Raw genomic sequence first — 19,806 nt, forward strand, 5'->3', positions numbered from 1 at the left:
AGAAAAACACATTTCAGTGTCTGCATACAGTTTATAGCAATTCGCTCATGTATAAGTTGTTTACTGTCTCGCTGTTGCGAAGAAGACAAACGTTATTAATTTTCACCTACCCAACTGCGACGGGGTGCTGCTTGCTCAGGAGACGGAGACCGGAGACGGTTGAAGGAGACCGGCGCAACGTGTCAAACACGGTACACTAGTTAATTTGTACACCGTGAAGACGAAGGTGTTTGGCCATATTTGTTGTGCGTCCTCCCTTGCGCGAAATAATTTCGCCACACAGGCGTTGCACTGCGCCATCTCATCACACCTGCGACCGCCGGTTGCTCTGTGCCATGATGGCGCACGTTTCACTTGCGGAAGTGGAAACTACGGAAGCTGCATGCCGCCGCCTCGGAAACTGAAACTAACTTCAGCGCGAGTGAAATTATTTAGGAACCGATAAGCAGAATCGAAATTTGATTTCGTAACAATTCCTTTAGCATCGAAATTTTGGAACCAGTTCTTCTTTGGAAACGGTTGTCGATGCCCAACCCCAGTCGCGTACAAGTGACTTATCAGACTGGTAATTTTTTGGTGGGGTTTTTTTTGGTGCGGGTTCCCGTGGGGGGGGGGGGTTCCCCCTTTTTTACCCAATTTTACCTGGCCAATTACCCCACTCTTCCAGGCCGTCCCGGTCACTGCTCCACCCCCTCTGCCGATCCGGGGAGAGCTGCAGACTACAACATGCCTCCTCCGATACATGTGGAGTCGCCAGAGCCGCTTCTTTTCACCTGACAGTGAGGAGTTTCACCAGGGGGACGTAGCACGTGGGGGAATCATCCGGCTTCCCACCCGCAGACACGGCCAATTGTGTCTGTAGGGACGCCCAACCAAGCCGGAGGTAACATGAGGATTCGAACCGGCAATCCCCGTTGGTAGGCAACGGAACAGACCGCTATGCTACCCGGACGCCCGGTAATGTATTTGTAAACTACTAATAAGCCCCGTTAGCCCCTAGCTAACGGGTCTGACCCTTTAGTCGAGCGGTTAGTGATGTCGCCTTGTGGTGCAGTACACCCCGTTCGAATCCCGCACCGAGCAAGAAAATAGCCGGTTACATGTTTTTATGCATGGCTCTCTACGTTAGAAACGCAATGGTAACATAACACGAACTTCCGGCTTGACTACGTTATCAATCAGCTAATGATGTGTTGCTAATGATAAACCTTGGTCCTGCTCGCCAGCTCTGACAAGTTATGTGCAACAACGTGACGTGAATAACAGTCATGATACAGCACAACTGTTTCACGTGTGCTTTTTGAAGATGTACTCTAAATGTAATCTGAATATATTACTCTTTCTGAGTATTGTTACATAACCCATTATGTATTTAGGACAGTGCGTTCAGTATCCAGGCACTTGTGGAGTTAGAAAACAACAAGACAGGAGACGTGAGAGTAGACGCAGTCGAGGTAGTTTACTAGCTCCAACTTAGCATGTCATACATTCGACAACGACACTGAACTGTGAACCGGAAGCGGAAGTGCATTATCTGACCCCTCGCCTCTTCCGTCAAAGGTACACCGTCCTCTTAGGTGAATGTCTTTCGTTATATAGATCTGGGTCACCACACAGGCCCCCCCAGAATTCACCTACACAAAACAATGCAAAACAGCAAAAGTGCAAGTCATGAACATAAAAATAGACTCTACAACAGAACAGTCAATGACATAGTGCAAAGTCACGGGGAAAACAGGTGACGAGTTGGGGGGCGGACCCTGCGGCCATAACGGCTGTGCTTCACAGGAGGGGAAAGAGATGGGGCCGAAACCCGGGCCATAGGCGGGGCCGAAGCAGGAACAGAGGCAGGTGCCGGGGCCGACCTAGGAGGGCGCCCCCGCCGCGGGGGTAGGGCCAACTGCATTGGCTCCCCAATGTCCAAGTGAGCGGGCTTGAGACGGTCTATAGCGACCCGCTCCGGCCTGCCCCCATGTCCACCACAAAGTTCTTATCCCCCGCCTCCAGGACGCGGAAGGGCCCGTCGTATGGGGGCTGCAGTGGGGACCGATGGCTGTCGTGCCTAATGAAGACGTACCTCGCCGATGGCAGATCCTTGGGGACGTAGGACCGGGGGAGGCAGTGTTGAGACATCGGAACGGGAGCGAAGGCACCGGCAGCGCTCCGGGACGCACTGAGGTGAGAGGCGGCCGACCAGGGAGCCGTAGCATCCGGAAGAAACTCCCCCGGAACCCGCAGGGGCTGGCCATACACCAGCTCAGCGGAGGAGGTCTGGAGGTCTTCCTTCGGGGCCGAACGCAGGCCGAGCATGACCCACGGGAGCCGGTCCATCCAGTCGCAGCCAGTGAGGCTTGCCCGCAGAGCGGCTTTCATGTCCCGATGGAACCGCTCACAAAGTCCGTTGCTCTGCGGGTTGTACGCCGTAGTGCGGTGGATCTTCACCCCCAGGTGCTCAGCGACCGCCGTCCAGAGCTCCGAGGTAAACTGGGAGCCCCGGTCGCTCGTGATGTCACCAGGCGTGCCGAAACGGGCCACCCAGCAGCCGATGAACGCCCGTGCTACCTCTGCTGCCGTCGTGGAGGACAAGGGAATAGCCTCTGGCCACCTGGTGGCCCTGTTCACAATAGTGAGGAGGAACGTATAACCACGGGAGGGGGGCAGGGGACCCACCAGGTCAACATTGACGTGGTCAAACCGCCTCTCTGGAACCAAAAACGGCGCCAAAGGGGCCTTGGTATGGCGGTGCACCTTGGCACGTTGGCACGCCACACACGAGCCGGCCCAGGCTCTAACATCCTTACGGAGCCCAGGCCAAACAAACTTGACGCTCACCGGCTTGGTCAAGGCCTTCACTCCCGGGTGGGAAAGGCCGTGGACGGTGTTGAAAACTCGGCGCCGCCAGGAAGTAGGCACCAGGGGGCGCGGTTGACCGGTGGAGATGTCACAGAGGAGGGTGGTGTTGGCCGCGTTGAACGTCACGTCCTCCAGCCGTAGCGCCGTAGGGGTCGACCGGTAGTCTTGAACGGTCACGTCCTTGGCTTGGTCCACTGCCATAGCGGCGTAGTCGAGTCCCAAGTGAACGGCGTTAACAACCGCCCGTGAAAGGCAGTCGGCGACGAAGTTATCCTTGCCCGACACGTGTTGTATGTCCGTGGTAAACTCGGAAACCGCCGCGAGATGGCGCTGCTGACGCCCAGACCACGGTTCTGAGGTTTTGGCCATACAGAACGTCAGCGGTTTGTGGTCCACGAAAGCAGTGAACTGTCGGCCCTCCAATAGGAACCTAAAGTGTCTGGTTGCGAGGAAGAGACCCAGTAGCTCCCTATCAAAGGTGCTGTATTTGCGCTCGCTCTCACGGAGTTGTTTACTGAAGAACGCCAACGGCTGCCAGCCCCCCCCACCCACTGCTCACACACGGCCCCCACGGCGTAGTCGGAGGCATCCGTTGTAAGGGCTATGGGGGCGGCAGGTGACGGGTGAGCTAGCAGCGCAGAGTTGGCCAGTGCGGTCTTGGCGGCCACAAAAGCCTCGTCCATCCCCGAAGACCAGTCCAGCTCGTCCTTAGACTTCTTACCCCGCAGGGCCTCATACAGGGGACGCATGATGTGGGCGGCACGGGGCAGGAAACGGTTATAAAAGTTCACCATGCCCAGGAATTCCTGCAGCGACTGTACAGTGCGGGGGCGGGGGAACATGGTGACAGCCTCAACCCTGGCAGGGAGGGGAACGGCCCCCTGTGGAGTGATGTGGTGCCCGAGGAAGGTGATGGACGACTCCCCGAACTGACACTTAGCTGGGTTGATGATGAGGCCGTGTTCGCTGAGCCTGTCGAACAGCTGTCTGAGGTGCGTCATGTGTTCCTCCGCCGATGCGCTGGCCACGAGGATGTCGTCTAAGTACACAAACAAAAATGGCATGTCGCAGAGCACAGAATCCATGAGGCGCTGAAACGTCTGCGCCGCCCCTTTAAGGCCGAAAGGCATACGTAAGAACTCAAAGAGCCTAAAGGGTGTGATGACAGACGTTTTTGGGACATCCAGTGGGTGGACCGGCACTTGGTGATACCCCCGCACTAAGTCGATTTTGGAATAGATGGCAGCGCCCGCCAGGTGGGTAGAGAAATCTTGTATGTGCGGTATGGGGTACCAGTCGGGGGTCGTGGCATTGTTTAGGCGACGGTAGTCCCCGCACAGGCGCCAACCCCCGTCGGCCTTAGTAACCATGTGAAGAGGGGAAGCCCACGGGCTGTCAGAACGGCGGACAATGCCGAGGCGCTCCATAGTCGAAAACTCCTCCCTGGCTATTGCGAGCTTGGCCGAGTCGAGGCGTCGGGCCCGGGCGTAAACTGGGGGGCCCACTGTGGTGATATGATGTTCCACGCCATGCTTGGCCACCGCCGAGGAGAAGGTGGGTGTGGTGAGCTCGGGGAAATTGGCGAGCAGGCGTTGGTATGGATCCCCGGTGGAGAGTGTGTTAGCGAGGCACAGCGCTCCAGCCCCCCCAAGCGTGCAGGGGTATGACGCAAAAGAGACGGCATCAATCACGCGACAGTTTTTAACATCCACCAGCAGGTTGAAAGCACAGAGGAAATCCGCACCTAGGAGCGGGGTGGATACAGCAGCCATCACAAAGTCCCAGCCGAAACGTCGGCCGCCAAAACACACGTCCACATGTCTGATACCGTACGTTCGAATGGACGTGCCGTTGGCGGCGTCCATCTGGGGGCCGTGACTGTCGGTCATCGTGTCCACAGCTTGTGCTGGTAGTATGCTGCGTTGAGCGCCAGAGTCAACCAGCAGCCGCCGGCCCGACAAGGAGTCTCTGATGAACAACAGCTTGCAGTCACGGCCAGCGCCCATAGCCGTTAACGAGCGCCGGCCTTGGCGTTTCCCTGAACCCTGTAACTGCAGGGTTTGCGACACTGTTTTGCTTTTGCCCCAAACCTGGCATGGTAACAACAGAGCCCGTCGTCAGGTTGGCGGCGGGCTGTCACCGCAACCGCGGTGTCCATATAGTCGTACACAGGTGGCGGTGGGGCGGTCTTGTGGGGTAGCAGGGCATGCACAAACTGTTGCCGGTTGGCCAGGAAAACCCTGTCTGCTTCAGCAGCCAGAGAACGGTAGTCCTTGGAAGCAGCGAGAGGAGAACTGGCCAATGCTGTGCGTACAGGTGCGGGGAGCTGCCTCAGAAAAATGTGTGTGAAAAGAAAGGCCGGATCAGCCGATCCCAGCACAGACAGCATTTTTCCATTAACTCAGACGGTTTGCCGTCGCCGAGGCCATTCAGGGACAGTAAACGGTCTGCCTTCTCCAGCTCCGACAGTTCAAATAGTTTCAGGAGGAATGTCTTTATAGCATCGTACTTGCCAGCAGCTGGCGGAGCTTCCAACAGTGTCATTGCTCGCGCCGTTGTCGATGCGTCTAACGCCGCCACTACGTGGAAGTACTGCGTTGCATCCCGCGTTATCCCTCTCAGCTGGAACTGGGCTTCCACATGTTGAAACCACGGCCGTGGATTATGCTGCCAAAAGTCGGGTAGCTTCACAGTAGCGGCATAAATGCTAGCGTTAGCAATAGCCATGTTGTTAGCACCGGCGTCTTCGTTGTCAGACATACTCGTATTAGTAGTTCGATCACGTCGGGGTCACCAATGTGGAGTTAGAAAACAACGAGACAGGAGACGTGAGAGTGGACGTAGTCGAGGTAGTTTACTAGCTCCAACTTAGCATGTCATACATTCGACAACGACACTGAACTGTGAACCGGAAGCGGAAGTGCATTATCTGACCCCTCGCCTCTTCCCTTAAAGGTACACCGTCCTCTTAGGTGAATGTCTTTCGTTATATAGATGTGGGTCACCACACACTACATTTTTTTTTTAAAAAGTATTCTGCCCAAACCTTCTAAGGAATAGGAACAAAACAATCTCTCCTCCCCTCAACAACAATGATGGAGATATCCTTGAAAAAGGTGTTTAGATCCCATGGCAGTTTCTAGAATGATATCTGGGAGGATTACTTCGAGTTCTCGCTGAAGAATATGCAGCCCATGTTGCCCTCCTGCTGAGCCAAGATCAAGTCCAAGTCCTTTTTGAGGTTTATCAAGAAAGAACATTGCCATCACCATCAAACGTGCCCCCCCCCCTTTCTCAACACCATATCAAAGATGCCAGGCTCAACTGTGGCCATTGGCTAACGTAGGGCGCAGCCAGCCACCAATCACACAATGCGATGGTGGAAAAGGCTTCATGTAGCATCACCGAGCTGGGCTCTCTGAGGTTATTTCCTTTGTTTTATTGCACAATCTGACACGTTAAAACCTTGAGACCTTCAAAACTGTGAAGTTTGCCAAGGACTTCGGACCTTTTGTTGTGTGTTACGCCATTCTGTTCTTTGTAACGTTTCTGCTCTCCTATTCAGCAGAGCGATTGCTTTTCGTGTCTGTTTAGATGGCCGTGTCTTCATTTCAGAGAAAATCCCTGGGGGAATTTAATCTCACCTGCACAGTCTGGCGTTGCTCCTGTTATTTTGGGGCTTTCATTTTTAGATGTGCCAATAATCAAATACAAAACAGTATCAAACACCAGTTAAGCCCATAAAGGAAATACTTCACACAGTATTGACACAAATACAAACAGGCATTTACACACACACACACACACACACACACACACACACACACATACATATATACCCCCCCCCTTTTCTCCCCAACTGTACTTGGCCAATTACCCCACACTTCCAAGCCGTCCCGGGCGCTCCTCCACCCCCTCTGCTGATCCAGAGAGGGCTGCAGACTACCACATGCCTCCTCTGATACATATGGAGTCACCAGCTGCTTCTTTTCACCTGACAGTGAGGAGTTTCGCCAGGGGGATGTAATGCGTGGGAGGATCACATTATTCCTCCAAGTCTACCCCCCCCCCGAAGAAGTGCCCCGACCGACCAGAGGAGGCGCTAGTGCAGTGACCAGCACACATACCCACATCTGGCTTCCCAGCCACAGACCCACCCAATTGTGTCTGGATCCCTGTGTTGGTAGGCAACAGACTAGACCGCCACGCCACCCGGACGCTCCACATAGAAATTTTCTACACCAAAATATAGCTCTCCATCCCACCCCACCACTACATATACATACACACCTACAGACACATGCAATACGCAGACAGTCGTTTATATGCAGCTCTCCCTCTCTCCGAACAGTTCATCAAATGCACATGCACGGCTACAAAAGACTGGCCCAGCATGGTGGGCGCTCACAGACAGACATAACCATGTTCCTTCTCGCCACCCATCACAGAATGTATACAAATAAAATGAAGCCCCACATGTAGCAAACCCAGGGGGCAGCCGGGAACCGCCGGAGCCGAGACGCGAACCCGGGTCTCCCGCACCACGGGCGACTACTTAACCAGTCGACTAAAGGGTCCGACCCCTCTTTCGGGAAGCGCGTCCCCGCACTTCAGCTTATCAGCTTTCTCACGCCTCTGGGCGCACGCGCTTCCGATGGCCTCACAATCTCACCATCCCACTTCTAACACCAATGGAGCGAATTCGGGGGGAGGGGGGCAGCCGGGAACCGCCATAGCTGGGTCGCGAACCGATGTCTCCCGTACCATGGGCGACTACATTAACCAGTCGACTAAAGGGTCCGACTAGTTAGCCAAGGGCTAGCGAGTCTTTTCATCCGTGATCGTTACACTTCGGTATGAAGTAGGCCTCAAACTTCTCCATAACCATTTAGTCAAGCCCTGACGGCCATCATGTATTCGGGATAATATGTGTAGCAAATTCGGGGGCAACCCAGGAACCGCCGCAGCCGGGACACGAACCAGGGTCTTACGCACCACGGGCGACAACGTTAACCAGTCGACTAAAAGCTCCGACCCGTTAGCCAAGGACTAGCGGGTCTAGTTGTCCGTGCACGTTACATATGTCTAATACGAGGATCGACGCCAGAGCATAAGGAACAGACGGGCGCTCAACTTTGACGGGCTGTTTTGTTCACCTCACACAGCTTTTATTAAGCGTATATTGAACATTATCACGTTTCATGAAAGAAATAAACTATGACAGAGAGGCGTACATGCATACTGTCACTTATGGACACAGGCGCGAATGCACTATACGTCCACAAAACAAGAGGCCATACACTAAGATGCACAGGGGGAAATCCGTTAAATATCTTGCATTTAGTGCAGTACTGCAAGAGGCAACTCTACATAACCAATAAACCTATACATTGCGCCACCGCCTTCACGGGTTACACAACAAATTAAAGAATAAACAAACATCCTTTAGGCCACATCAAGAGCCGGAGACCCGGTGTGCTTTATTATACATCCATATGTGCGCTCATCCAGAGACGTAGCCATAATTACAAAAATGCAAACAATACCACTCTTAGACAGCAGTGTACAAAGCAGGGGAGACATTTTCCCAGGGTGCAGAAGCGGATTTATGAACTCACCGCTAGAACAGCTGGAGTCTCCCACTGCGAGTGCAAGCCTAGGCTAACATCAGCCGAACCATTAGCTTGATCTTGGGTTGTCACCGCCACGACATACTGCCGATGTGGGTGCTGTTCCAGACCTCTTTCTTATGTCCATGTTAACTGAATGATGGCTACGTTGCACAACGCTAAATTTGAGCTTGGTTTACCGCCATGAGAAGGTCCACATTAGTGCCACCCACCTACCATCTCTACAAAACTAATAAGTTCATCCTCATAATATAATTGATTGGCTGGTCATACAATGTGGATATGGTAGTTGTTTTTAATTGGCTAGGCAGGGTTTTTTTTTTTTTTTTTAGTATGAAATGGTTTCCTAAACGCAAGCTGTCGCTGTTTTGTGCATTATTTTGCATTACAGTGTTTAAGTCTTCCAGTAGCAAATGGTATGACTTAATTTTACTTATAGCTGGAAAAGTATTTCAGTTTTATTATTTTGTCAGAGAGAGAATTCAGCCGAGGGGGCACAGGGACTTTATTAGACAGGCCTGGGCCCCCAAGGCCCACCCATAACGCCGACGCCGAGTGTGACCACCTCCACTACTTATGGACCATATTAACCTTTCCACTGATGTCAGTCTATAATAGGGGGCACCGTGCAGCACGCGCTGGCATTTGTCTTAGATAAGGTGCTGGGGTCTCCCTGCTAAATGCCACCACTAATGAAGCAGCTTTCTTCTCTCCGTTTGCCAGTGCCAGGGTATTTGCTGCTATAATCCGCAACTCGACCTTGTTGTGTGTGTGCGCGTTTGTGAGTGAGTGCATGCATTTGTTTGCACGTTTGAAGAGGTGTGCAAGAAGGAGAGGGTCAATCAGGGAACTGGCCGGGATGTAATGTTTTCATGTGTGGAGGGTTGTAGTTGGTGTGTGTGTGTGTATAAGGTATGGGGGGAGTTGTGAGGGACAAATGTGAGCTAGAGTAAACAACAATGAAATGGTGTTTGTCTAATGCTAACGTCATCCAACACCCTGCTACTGCCATATCCTGTCGCATCACATCATTCTACCGAATGGACCGTCGATTTGGACCGACAAGGGCAGGAGCGCCCCATCCACTGAAGACTCCTCACCAAGACGAACACACGCCCTTAATGTATACTTCATGGCATGCTCTCTACAAAGTGGTCAAGACACGCTTGGAGGCTGGAACGTTTGAGGAAGACAATTCTGAGGTTATCTTTAAAAGGTAACCATAAACGTGTGCACAGGCTTGATGTATACCTACAAGACACAAAAACAAACAAACAAACACAGCATCTGACATCTGATGTTGTCAGGTAGGTGATAATGGAGGAGGAAAAGAACCTGTGTCTAACGTTCACTCAGTCGATGTTTAATTACAGCTTCTTTTGGTTGTGTAGTTTAAATTACACTATTAATCAGACCTTTATCAAAATAACACGAGAATTATATCAGATCGTTAAGTCTGTGCATGGGCTGTGTGTATGCATGTGCTTGTGCACACCTGATGGGATGTATTGCTATGCATGTGGCTCAATGCTAATGTGATTTTAGTATGGAAAATAAGAATAATTATCTCATCATTTAAACTGCTAAATTATAAAAGACGGTATTGGTAAAAGTATTATTTTGTCAAACAAGGGCATAACACAACCTACGATCCTTTAAAATGCTTCATGATTATTGTATTTTTTAATTACAGACTATCAGTCAATCTTGTGCGAGTAGCTATCTCATTTTCAAATGGTGCCCATCTCATTTTAGCACAACACAAAGAGTGAAAACACTGCACCAACTCATGCTTAGCAGGTGAGCCCCAGACATACCCCGCAAAGGAAAAATACAACAATTCCTGTTACGGTGCCGGACATATGCTGTTGTGTAGACGACTGAATTGAATTGAATGGACTGGAATAGAGTAGAAGTGGACAGGGACAGAGCCGGACACAACTTAAAACCCACAGGGCAAAATCGGGGCCATCTGTTTAGAAGACGCCCTCCCACTCCTGAAGCCTCTAGGTAAGGACGGAGACTCGGTGAGCCAACGTAAGGCTGAAAATGCATGTGGAGTCGCCAGCCACTTCTTTTCACCTGACAGTGAGGAGTTTCGCCAGGGAGACGTAGCGTGTGGGAGGAACATGCTATTCCCCTCAGTTCCCCCTCACCCCCGAACAGGCACCCCGACCGACCAGAGGAGGCGCTAGCGCGGCGACCAGGACCCATACCCACATCCGGCTTCCCACCTGCAGACACAGCCAATTGTGTCTGCAGGGACGCCCAGCCAAGCTGGAGGTAACACGGGGCTCCCGTTCTTAAAGTGACAGACACTATTAGGCCTATACTCCACCACAATACAGATATAACGAAAGTGTCAGTGTAACTCATAAACATCAACACTAAATATTCAAATGACTAAATATGAACTATATGGAGACATTTGGCTCCCACAATGCAACCTCACTAAAGAAGCAGAATAATAACAATCACATCCACCATCTCGAGCCTATTCTCAAAAAAAAAGGCTTCCAAAGCCCCGTGTCTTTTTATAGACTGTGCCATAAGATCAGTACATCCTCTACACACACACACACACCATGCAAACAATATGCTATGTCACAAAATGTCCTGTGTAATTCTTAATTTGGCCTTACGACAAGATGCGAGAGGAAGGGAACAGCAAAGTGCAATTAGTGATTACACTGGTTCTCACATCATCTGGTGCCTCCAGAGAGACGGGACACGCTGTTTTATTCTTAAAATAGGACACGGTCTGACAAATTATGTCACATTTCTCTACAGTCATAATACAGAAACATGGCAGATCATTACTGGGGCTCTAAATCTAACAGTTACAAGAACAACTAAATATACCAGTTCAAAGGATGCTGGACTCGTCGCTAGCGATTAAGTATGCTATTTGAAACGGGCTTCTGCTATTGTTATCCCGAGGCCACATTTTGCAGGGATTCTTTGAGATCTAGTTCACATTCTTCCAGTGTGACTCTCTTGGAATGAGTAGGTATCAGCTTTCATAACTGGGACACTTCCTACGCTGGGCTGCTCTCTATCCACTAGACAACAATTTGTCACCAACCACGTTCCACATGCGGAGGACCATTTGTAAGCACGGTGAGATTCACTGGTTTGAATGTGGGGAGTATGTGGCCAGGGAAGAACAATGAGCAGCATCCACCACTCGCTGAACATCTGCCCCTGCTTTGAGGAAGACACCTATAATGTGTCCCTGACACCCAGGGGGAAGCTACCGACTGGCAGGGTCTTTAAAATATGTTTTTCACTGAACAGGTTAAAGAAAAGGGGGGTTATAGTTTCTGCTAGTTCTACCCAATGTAAATCAGCTTGTTTCAACAAATTCTTCAATTGTTAATTTCTTTTTTTGGGGGGGGGGGGATTTTTCCCTTTTTCTCCCCGATTGTATCCGGCCCATTACCCCACTCTTCCGAGCTGTCCCGGTCGCTGCTCCACCCCCTCCACCGATCTGAGGAGGGCTACAGACTACCACGTCTCCTCTGATACATGTGGAGTCACCAGCCGCTTCTTCTCACCTGACAGTGAGGAGTTTCACCAGGGAGACGTAGCACATGGGAGGATCACACTATTCCCCCCAGTTCCCCCTCCACCTCGAACAGGCACCCCGACCGACAAGAGGAGGCGCTAGTGCAGCGACCATGACACATACCCACATCCAGCTCCCCACCTGCAGGCAAGGCCAAATTGTGTCTGTAGGGATGCCCGACCAAGCCGGAGGTAACACGACAGTGTCGATAGGCAACGGAATAGATCGCTATGCTACCTGGACGCCCCGAAAATGGAGGATTTAACCATATAGTGCCATAACAACCTCTCTCTAAACGTCAATAAGACAAAAGAAATCATTTTTGACTTGAGAAAGATCAGAGAAAATCACATTCCTGTTTCCATTAATGGGTCATCTGCTGTGGCCAGTTTTAGATTTCTCGGTTTACATCACAGACACATTCCCACCCACATGGTCTCTCAACACCAACTGCATCACCAGGAAGGCACAGCAGAGACGGGTTTTTTTTAAGGCATCTCAAGAGTTTTGGTACTCTCTCAAGAGGTTTGGTATGAGTACCAAAACTCTTGTGAACTTTTATCGCAGCACCATGGAGAGTGTCTTGACAGGCTGCATCACAGTGTGGGTTGGAAACCTGACTGCTCAGGACTGCAAAGACAGCAGCAGAAATCACTGATATGGAACTACCACGACTTCATAATATTTACACCACCCGCTGCAACAGGAAAGCCCAAAACATCATTTGGGACATCAGCCACCCTGCTCATGTCCTGCTCTCGCTCCTTCCATCTGGGACATTTTACTGGCGCACCAAATCACACGCCAGCCATCTCAGCAATAGTTCCTTTCCAGCTGATGCACCCATATAGTATATGCACCTTACATTGTTGTCTTATCGTGTACTGTATCTTCTTCCTTCGGCTTATTCGCTGTTTCTCATGGAATAAGCCGAAAGCCACAGCAGATTTTATAGTTTCCACCGGTACCCTGTGAGGGTACAGCACCAATGGTGGTTGTTTTCAACCCAGGCCTCGACTGATCTGGTATGGAGCCTCAACCGGTCCAGCATTGTCTCGTCAATCTGCATAATGATTTGGCATAATGATTTATTGTGTACTGTATATTGTGTATATAATGTATGAACTCATGTATACATAGTCTATGTAGGGCTATAGAGGGTTTTTTTTGGGGGGGGGTGTCCTTTGTGCTTGTGTCGAGGCAAAGAGCCAGAGCACAAGAATTTCATTGTATTCTAAATACCTATGGCAGTAAAGGGCAACTTGAACAGTTTCCCACTATAGCCAACTTTTCCTCCTCAGTGATGATGAACACTCCCTGTCTTCCACAGTCATTTTTTTTCCTGTCGGCTGCAGCCATTTTTTTTTTTGGGATTCGTGGCTGGATATTGATAAAGCTGGAACAGGATTGGTTTGCTGTATAATGTGGCAATTGCTCCGTGGTGTGTGAGAAGTATTCTGCACCACTATGAATACAGATATCCAGCATCTGGCTCTGACAGAGGGAGTGAGTGACGGGTTGAAACAAGGTGGGCCTGTGTGTTGCATGTATGTGTTTGGTAAAGATCAGTAATCACATACGGCTTCGTGTCTGAGTTACCCTGTGAGCTACATACAGCATATGCACACACAACTCACAGTCAAGTACAGCGTGCGCACACACACATACACACACACACACACACACAAGAAAATTCTCTCTCACACACACACGTGCACACACGCACAGAAAATGGCAGAGAAACCTCTGTTCTGGTCTCAAACTGCTCTGTTTGAGTTATTCACCTGTCTGATCCCTGCGTGTATGCTGTGCTCCAATACAAGCGGCGGTAATGAGCTGTGCCGGGTCCCTGCTGTGTGTGTGTAGTATGTGCGTGAATGCGTGCATGCGGAGTTTATTTTGCCCACAATGAAGTCTTCAGTAGAGGCCATGCATGCCATCTACCCAGCAGAATACAGGCACTCTCACCAAGGGGCAACTCGCTGTGTGGTTTTGTGTGTGTGTGTGGGTGCATTATTTAGTCCAAACCCCAATCTCCTCCAAAAATACAAACCACACCACAGTCTTTAATATAAAGGCTGCAGTTTTGTATAATAATAACAATGATAATAATAATAGTAAATTAAACTTATATAGTACTTTTCTAATACTCAAAGTCACTTTACAATAAACAGGGTGAAACAAGACGACAGATAAACTGAACACAGACATACAGGGGTGGATGGGAAGGGGGGCTACGAGATGCCAGCAGTACTCTCCGGCTTGGACAGAAACAAAAGGGAGAGAAAAACAAACATCATAAATCACAGATGAAGTCTGAAGAGGTGAGTCCCGACCGATGATCTGAATGTGGGCAGCCCGCAGCAGTGTCCAATGTGCTTGGGGAGGGAGTTGAGGGAGGGGGCAGGTCAAGCACTCCGTCCCCAGCCTGCCCCAGACCAGGAATGGACGAGAGGACGGGGGGGGGGTGCACGAGAAGGTAATGGAGAAAAGGTGTGTCTTGAGACGGGATTGGAAGAGTGGGAGGGATTCTGAGTCTCTAATGATTTGGGGGAGTGAGTTCCAGAGCCCGGGAGCTGCCCTGGAGAAGGCTTGGTCACCTAAGCCGCAGAGGTTGGACCTGGGGGTAGAGAGAAGGGAGGTGGATCTGAGGGACCGAGAGGGTTGGTAGGAGGAGAGGAGGTCGGTGAGGTATGGGGGAGCCAGTTTGTGAAGGGCTTTATAAGTAAGAACCAGGATTTTGTAATTGATCCAGTAGGAGATGGGTAGCCAATGGAGGTCTTTTAGGACTGGGGTGATGTGGTGCCAGGATTTGGTGAAAGTTACAAAAGTCAGGCGGATGCATTCTGGACCAATCGGAGTCTCTTGACTCCAACTGATCCAGTACAGTTGAAGAGGCGGTAGTTTCGAAGTTACATGCACGTATTCAAATATAAAGAGAGGTTAAGGAAAATAAAGAGAAGGTCCCGGGTTCAAATTGAACCCCGGGGGTTGTTCAACCTTGGGGGTCACCCCAGGTCCTCCTCTGTGTGGAGTTTGCATGTTCTCTCCTGTGTCTGCGGTGGGGTTTTTCCGGGTACTCCGGTTTCCCCCACCATCAAAAAGACATGCATGTTAGGGGTTAATACCTAGGTCCGTTTTTGGTAGGAGTGAAATCCCGGTCTGTACCCCTGATCGAGGCATGGAAGGAAGAAATGGAGTTGGTCCCCGGGCGCCAACTGCCACTGCTCCTAGCTACACAGCTAGGATGGGTTAAACGCAGAGAAAGAATTGCCCCATGGGGATTAATAAAGTAGTAAAAGAAAAAAAGAAGAGCAGCCGCTACCTCAAAGCAACATTGTTGCAAAACTGGATTCAGTACAGAGAGCTGAGTTCTCATGAGAGCCTGTCATGCTGAGCGCTCCTCAGAAATCTAAACAGAGTCGGATGTATAGTCACTTAACTTAAAACAAAGTATGGGGGGGGGGTACCGATGGTGACTGTATCAATATAGATAAAGAGGAAAAGACTGAGACTGGAGCAAATATAACTAATACATTTGACTCTGTTATGCTCACACTCTTGAAATATGTATTCATGTTCTCGGTGGGGAATGTACAGCAACAACAGCTAAGTGTTCTCCGCGATAAAGGACGGAAACCACACTACACCAGATCCGGCAAGGGTCCCGGTGGAGTGGATTCTCCAGTCGAAACGCTCAATTCCCTTCTGCTCGCCAACTCGAAATCCACAGTGCAGTTAGTCCATTAAAGGAGAATAAAAAGTCATTTTACACAAGTTAGGTTGGAAATCAAAAATCACTGCAAACACTTGTACTTGGCAGTAGTGTAAGTGGCCGAGTGAAGGGCTGGAAGTAGATTAGAAAGTTTCCCCGGCCTAAATAAATGAGCATCGCGTGCTTTCAAAAGCTTGCTATTTTAATGTTACTCTTCTTCCCATTTCAGACGGACTACAATAAAATTCTCTTTAAATAAAGAGAAATACAACTTTTTTTGCTTAACCCACATGAACACCAACCTGAATGATGTACACTACCGTTCAAAAGTTTGGGATCACCCAAACAATTTCGTGTTTTCCATGAAAAGTCACACTTATTCACCACCATATGTTGTGAAATGAATAGAAAATAGAGTCAAGACATTGACAAGGTTAGAAATAATGATTTGTATTTGAAATAAGATTTTTTTTACATCAAACTTTGCTTTCGTCAAAGAATCCTCCATTTGCAGCAATTACAGCATTGCAGACCTTTGGCATTCTAGCTGTTAATTTGTTGAGGTAATCTGGAGAAATTGCACCCCACGCTTCCAGAAGCAGCTCCCACAAGTTGGATTGGTTGGATGGGCACTTCTTTGAGCAGATTGAGTTTCTGGAGCATCACATTTGTGGGGTCAATTAAACGCTCAAAATGGCCAGAAAAAGAGAACTTTCATCTGAAACTCGACAGTCTATTCTTGTTCTTAGAAATGAAGGCTATTCCATGCGAGAAATTGCTAAGAAATTGAAGATTTCCTACACCGGTGTGTACTACTCCCTTCAGAGGACAGCACAAACAGGCTCTAACAGGTACTATTTAATGAAGATGCCAGTTGGGGACCTGTGAGGCGTCTGTTTCTCAAACTAGAGACTCTAATGTACTTATCTTCTTGCTCAGTTGTGCAACGCGGCCTCCCACTTCTTTTTCTACTCTGGTTAGAGCCTGTTTGTGCTGTCCTCTGAAGGGAGTAGTACACACCGGTGTAGGAAATCTTCAATTTCTTAGCAATTTCTCGCATGGAATAGCCTTCATTTCTAAGAACAAGAATAGACTGTCGAGTTTGAGATGAAAGTTCTCTTTTTCTGGCCATTTTGAGCGTTTAATTGACCCCACAAATGTGATGCTCCAGAAACTCAATCTGCTCAAAGAAGTGCCCATCCAACCAATCCAACTTGTGGGAGCTGCTTCTGGAAGCGTGGGGTGCAATTTCTCCAGATTACCTCAACAAATTAACAGCTAGAATGCCAAAGGTCTGCAATGCTGTAATTGCTGCAAATGGAGGATTCTTTGACGAAAGCAAAGTTTGATGTAAAAAAAATCTTATTTCAAATACAAATCATTATTTCTAACCTTGTCAATGTCTTGACTCTATTTTCTATTCATTTCACAACATATGGTGGTGAATAAGTGTGACTTTTCATGGAAAACACGAAATTGTTTGGGTGATCCCAAACTTTTGAACGGTAGTGTACATGTACAATATTATATACAAAAAAGGCAACACGAGTTATAGGTGAAATTGAGTAAAGAAAAATGTAAAAAATTGTAAGACAAATAAAAGAAGAATCACAAAAAGAGATGCTAGATGGCGATACTAAAACATTATCTTAAATTCAAACAGTATCCATAATCCTCCCAGATATACATATGAAAGCCACTTAATTTGTGGGTGTATTCTTACAACGAATTGTATTCTTACTTCTCTGCATTTACCCCATCCTATTGTATAGCAGCAGGGGGCGGCTGCAGCACCCGGGGACCAACTCCAGTTCTTCTTTCCATTGCCTTGCTCAGGGGCACAGACAGGAGTATTAACCCTAACGTGCATGTCTTCTTGATGGTGGGAGGAAACCGGAGCACCCGGAGGAAACCCACGCAGACACGGGGAGAACATGCAAAGTCCACACAGAAAGGACCAGTGACGACCTGGGGTTCGAACCCACGACTTTCTTGCTGTGAGGCAACAATGCTAACCACTGGGCCCACGTGCCGCCCAGGACAACCCAATAACCCCCCCCCCCTCCCATACATCACTAAAACGTTAAAACAAATGCAAATACTGCACTGCTTCCTGCTGCGGGCACCGGCGGCCAAACCAGCAACAGGCTTGTTTCCGGAGGCCCTTTCTAACCTCAAGACCAGTCTGCCTTCATTTTCTCCTTTTATATATTCATGATGCAGTGGATTTCTTCTAATGAGAAACATGTAGATTCAGTGTAGCACAGCAGTGGCCCTTTACCAGATAAATATTTAATGACACATTACACTTAATGGCTGACTTGTTGCTTGCTGCTGAAGCTGCTGGAACACGTGGCTTAATGAGCTGTTACACAAGTTCCCCCATTCACTTCTCCACGCTCTGATCCGCCCGGCTGGCAAAACCACGCCATTATGCATAAAAGGCTTCAATGACGAGCAGTAAAACGCACCAAAACAGTGATTTTGCCTTGCTAATGGGAGTAATGGTGGGATAGATGTAGTTTAATGGCACTGTTCTTGTTTCATGTAAAAAGAAAAAAAAAGAAAAAAGAAAGAAAAGTTCCCATGCTGTCTGCTGTCACTGTCTGCATGGACTGAACACTGGTTAGAGAAAAGGTCATAAAATTATTCTGTTTCATTTTAACTCTGACTGGGTTTGACACTGTTTCAGTATAAAATACTGCTGGAAGATTGAAGATTCCTACCCAAAATGTAAAGAAAACTTATCCAAACTGTTTGCTATCATAAGCCCTTAAAAGATTAGAAACAGTTAAGATGTGTCAGGGTAGTGAAGCGGTCTATTCCGTTGCCTACCAACATGGGGCTCGCCAGTTCAAATCCCTGTGTTGCCTGCGGCTTGGTCAGGCATCCCTACAGACACAATTGGCTGTGTCTGTGGGTAGGAAGCCGGATGTGGGTATGTGCCAGGGGGGAGAGAGAACTGGGCGGTGATCCTCCCACATACTACATCCCCCCTGGTGAAACTCTTCACTGTCAGGTGAAAAGAAGCGGCTGGTGACTCCACATGTGTGGGAGGAGGCATGTGGTAGTCTGCAGCCCTCCCCGGCTCGGCAGAGGGGGTGGAGCAGTGAACGGGACGGCTCGGAAGAGGGGGGTATTGGACGGATACAATTGGGGAGAAAAGGGGGGACATTTTTGAAAAACAAAAAAAGAAACAGTTAAGATGAAATAAACTGTTTAGTTTTTGTTTGTTTGTTTGTATAAATACTGAACATTAGCAAAACTTGAACCATCAAGCTTCATTATCTCCAAACTGGACCTGTAGCACTTTGTAAATACACTCAAACGTTATGAAATCACCACGAAGAATATGGCCTTTTGATCACAAAAATAAAACAAAAAGAGAGAGAAATATCTACACATAAATATTTGTGTGTGTGTGTGTGTGTGTGTGTGTGTGTGTGTGTGTGTGTGTGGTTGTAAGGGAGAGAAGGATTGTGAAAGAAAGTGAATGCATTTATATACAATACATATGTGTATATGTGTATGCATATGAATGTCCACATTTGTGTTTGTGTTTTGTGTGTGTGTGTGTGTGTGTGTGTGTGTGTGCGCGCGAGTACTTGGGTCCTGAAGACGACATAGCAAATTGGAAGGCACTCAAACCATAACCAACAGAGACAAAATAATGGTTCACTTGCCTGTAAAGAAAGCTGAGCAACAAGGTTTTACCCATAACAAAAAAAATGCTCAGTGAGATATATATATATATATATATATATATATAGAGAGAGAGAGAGAGAGAGAGAGAGAGAGAGAGAGAGAGAGAGAGAGAGAGAGAGAGAGACAGAGAGAGAGAGAGAGAGAGAGAGAGAGAGAGAGAGACAGAGAGACAGAGAGACAGAGAGACAGAGAGAGAGAACAGAGAGAGAACAGAAAGAGAGCAAGAGAGAGAGAACAGAGTGAGTGAGAGAACAGGGAGCTCGAGAGAGAACAGAGATACAGAGAGCAGAGAGAGAGTGAGAGAGAACAGAGAGAGAGCGAGAGAGAGAGAACAG

Source organism: Lampris incognitus, chromosome 3 (assembly GCF_029633865.1).
Source record: "Lampris incognitus isolate fLamInc1 chromosome 3, fLamInc1.hap2, whole genome shotgun sequence".
Lineage (NCBI taxonomy): Eukaryota > Metazoa > Chordata > Actinopteri > Lampriformes > Lampridae > Lampris > Lampris incognitus.